The sequence below is a fragment of the Cryptomeria japonica genome, unplaced genomic scaffold (assembly GCF_030272615.1).
Source record: "Cryptomeria japonica unplaced genomic scaffold, Sugi_1.0 HiC_scaffold_1936, whole genome shotgun sequence".
NCBI classification, from domain to species: Eukaryota; Viridiplantae; Streptophyta; class Pinopsida; order Cupressales; family Cupressaceae; genus Cryptomeria; species Cryptomeria japonica.
The window spans coordinates 6,023-10,000 of record NW_026730199.1 but is presented as its reverse complement, the minus strand read 5'-3'; the positions used below and the strand labels follow the sequence as shown (position 1 = coordinate 10,000).

At 64.5% G+C, this 3,978-nt stretch overlaps 1 non-coding gene across 1 annotated transcript; it reads right to left on the bottom strand.

Moving 5' to 3' along the window:
• Positions 1-3,603: 3,603 nt before the first annotated feature.
• LOC131873531 (5S ribosomal RNA) lies at positions 3,604-3,723 on the bottom strand. The gene has a single exon (XR_009371456.1). It is a non-coding gene; the product is annotated as a 5S ribosomal RNA (ribosomal RNA).
• Positions 3,724-3,978: the final 255 nt, after the last annotated feature.

The following is a 3,978-nucleotide window of genomic DNA, read 5'->3' as shown; positions in this document are numbered from 1 at the left end:
CGGTGGGCACCATGGCGTGCACGAAGTCGGAGCCCGGTTTGCCCCGGGTGCGCACCTCGCGTGCACCTTCGCCGGGGTGGGCACCTTGGTGTGCAGACCTTGGCTGGGTTGCGCGCCCTGGTGGGCACCATGGTGCGCACCAAGGAGCGCTCCGAAGTGTGCTCCAAGGTGCGGCCTGCACGAAGTCGGAGCCCGGTTTGCCCCGGGTGTGCACCTCGGGTGGGCACCTTGGTGCGCATGCCTTGCCTGGGCTGCGCACCAGGGCGGGCTCAAGATGGCACCCGCGTTCCTTTTTTTTCACTATCTTTCAAAACGGAAATTTTAAAATCTCATTTTTTTTTGCCTTTTTCTGGAAATTAGTGAAGGCAGCGCATCAAAGGTGCGCACCTCGCTGCCCACCACGGTGCGCAACGCCGGTGGGCACCCGGGAGTGCTTCGAAGTGTGCTCCAAGGTGCTGCGTGCACGTTGTCGGAGCCCGGTTTGCCCCGGGTGCGCACCTCGCGTGCACCTTCGTCGGGGTGGGCACCTTGGCTGGGTTTGCCCCGGCTGCGCTCCGAAGCGGGGTTATTGGAGCGCCGCCTCTTTTTTTGTCGGAGCGTTTGGTGGGGTTTCTCGCATTGGCTCTTCCGAGGCCCGGTTGCCACCCTGGCGCGCACGAAGTCGGAAGTAGGGTTAATTGCCCGGGTGCGCACCTTTGCCAGGGTGGGCACCTTACCTGGGCTGCGCACCAGGGCGGGCTCAAGATGGCACGCGCGTTCCGTTTTTTTCACTATCTTTCAAAACGGAAATTTTAAAATCTCCTTTTTTTTTTGCCTTTTCTGGAAATTAGTGAAGGCAGCGCATCAAAGGTGCGCACCTCGCTGCCCACCTTGGTGTGCTCTGAGGTGCGCACCCGGGAGCGCTACGAAGTGTGCTCCAAGGTGCGGCGTGCACGTTGTCGGAGCCCGGTTTGCCCCGGGTGCGCACCTCGCCTGCACCTTGGCCGGGGTGGGCACCTTGGCTGGGTTTGCCCAGGGTGCGCTCCGAAGCGGGGTTACTGGAGCGCCCCCTCTTTTTTTGTCAGAGCGTTTGGTGGGGTTTCTCGCATTGGCTCTTCCCAGGCCCGGTTGTTGGGTGCGCTCCCACCCTGGCGCGCGCGAAGTTGGAAGTTGGGTTAATTGCCCGGGCGCGCACCTTCGCCAGGGTGGGCACCTTGGTGCGCACACCTTGGCTGGGCTGCGCACCAGGGCGGGCTCAAGATGGCACCAGCATTCCCTTTTTCTCACTATCTTTCAAAACGGAAATTTTAAAATCTCGTTTTTTTTTTGCCTTTTATGGAAATTAGTGAAGGCATCGCATCAAAGGTGCGCACCTCGCTGCCCACCTTGGTGTGCTCCGAGGTGCCCACCACGGTGCGCAACGCCGGTGCGAACCCGGGAGCGCCCCGATGTGTGCTCCAAGGTGCGGCGTGCACGAAGTCGGACCCCGGTTTGCCCCGGGTGCGCACCTCGCGTGCACCTTGGTGCGCACACCTTGGCTGGGTTGCGCGGCCTGGTGGGCACCATGGTGCGCACCAAGGAGCGCTCCGAAGTGTGCTCCAAGGTGCGGCGTGCACGAAGTCGGAGCCCGGTTTGCCCCGGGTACGCACCTCGCGTGCACCTTCGCCGGGGTGGGCACCTCGGCTGGGTTGCGCGCCCTGGTGCGCACCAAGGAGCGCTCCGAAGTGTGCTCCAAGGTGCGGCGTGCACGAAGTCGGAGCCCGGTTTGCCCCGGGTGCGCACCTTCGCCGCGGTGCGCACCATGGCGTGCACGAAGTCGGAGCCCGGTTTGCCCCGGGTGCGCACCTCGCGTGCACCTTCGGCGGGGTTGCGCGCCCTGGTGGGCACCATGGTGCGCACCAAGGAGCGCTCCGAAGTGTGCTCCAAGGTGCGGCGTGCACGAAGTCGGAGCCCGGTTTGCCCCGGGTGCGCACCTCGCGTGCACCTTCGGCGGGGTTGCGCGCCCTGGTGGGCACCATGGTGCGCACCAAGGAGCGCTCCGAAGTGTGCTCCAAGGTGCGGCGTGCACGAAGTCGGAGCCCGGTTTGCCCCGGGTGCGCACCTCGCGTGCACCTTCGCCGCGGTGGGCACCATGGCGTGCACGAAGTCGGAGCCCGGTTTGCCCCGGGTGCGCACCTCGCGTGCACCTTCGCCGGGGTGGGCACCTCGGCTGGGTTGCGCGCCCTGGTGCGCACCAAGGAGCGCTCCGAAGTGTGCTCCAAGGTGCGGCGTGCACGAAGTCGGAGCCCGGTTTGCCCCGGGTGCGCACCTCGGCGTGCACGAAGTCGGAGCCCGGTTTGCCCCGGGTGCGCACCTCGCGTGCACCTTCGCCAGGGTGGGCACCTCGGTGCGCACACCTTCTCAATGTTTTCTTGCCTTTTCTGGAAATTGGTGAAGGCAGCGCATCAAAGGTGCGCACCTCGGTGTGCTCCGAGGTGCGAACCCGAGAGCGCTCCGAGGTGCCCACGAAGTCGAAAGTCGGGTTAATTGCATTGTTTTCCCCGGGTGCGCTCCGAGGTGCGCAACATCGGCGCGCACCAAGGAGGGCTCCGAAGTGTGCTCCAAGGTGCGCACGATGGCGGTGCACCTCTGGTGCGCACGATTCGGAGCTCGGTTTGACCGGAGGTGCGCACACCTTGCTGGGTTGCGCACCTTTTGTGCGCTCCAAGGTGCGCGACGAAGTCGGAGCTCGGTTTGCCCCGGGTGCGCACCTTCGCCAGGGTGCGCACCTTGATGCGCACGCCTTGGCTGGGCTGCGCACCTTGGTGGGCGCCATGGTGCGCACCTTTCGTGCGCTCCAAGGTGCGCACGAAGTCGGAGCTCGGTTTGCCCCGGGTGCGCACCTTGGTGGGCGCCATGGTGCACTCCGAGGTGCCCAAGATTGGTGCGCACCAAGGAGCGCTTCCGAAGTGCGCTCCAAGGTGCGCGCGAAGTCGAAAGTTGGGTTAATTGTCCGGTTTGCCTCGGGTGCGCACCTTGCGTGCACCTTCGCCAGGGTGGGCGCCTTGGTGCGCACACCTTGGCTGGGCTGCGCACACCTTGCACCCGCGTTTCCTTCATTTTAAATTTTTTTTTTTTTACAATCTCTCAAGTGGGAAATTCTATAATCTCAACTTTTTTTGCCTTTTTCAGGAAACTTTTGAATGGAGCGCATCATTGGTGCGCTCCGAAGTGTGCTCCAAAGCTCTCTCCAGCTGCGTGCACCTGCCCCGGCCGCGCACCCGGCCCCGCCCAGCTTCGCTCACCTGTCCCGGGCGTCTGGTGCGGAACCTTAGAGTAAGAAACATCACCGTGCACCTTGGCCAACGTGCGCGACTCGACCGAGCGCGCACTGGCCGAGGTGCACACCGATTTCACCTGGGTGCGCGCGCAGCACCTCGGGCGCACCGGGGTGCGCGCACAACGCCCGGGTTGCACCGTGGCCTGTGTGCTCGGGGTGCCTCGGGTGCGCGCTCGGTGTCGCCCCTGCGCGCGCGTTGCGGTAGTGCGGGCAGCGCACCCCGGCCCGGCCCGGCCCCGACGAGAACGCAAACGGGCAAAAGGTTTATTCAAATAGCATTGCGACGCCCGGCGAAAAACTAAAAAAGGGTGCAACACCGGGACTTCCCGGGAGGTCACCCATCCCAGTACTACTCCGGCCCAAGCGCGCTTAACTGCGGAGTTCTGATGGGATCCGGTGCACTAATGCTGGTATGATCCGCACCCGTTATGAGCTTGTCGCAGTGTGTACTTAGCAAACCGCGACCCACGTGCGAATCCACCCCGGCCACCCACCCCCCGTCGAGGTGCACACCCTCCCTCGCGAAGTGCGCCCCGTTCGCCAAGTGTGAGCCCTGCCCGGGTGCGCGCACCTTGCTAGGGCGTCGGGTGTGCACCCGGCCCGGCCTACGTGCGTGCACCTGGAGGGGGCGTCGTGTGCGTGCAGTGTCCCGTCTGCAACGCGGTGCCCACACACCACCT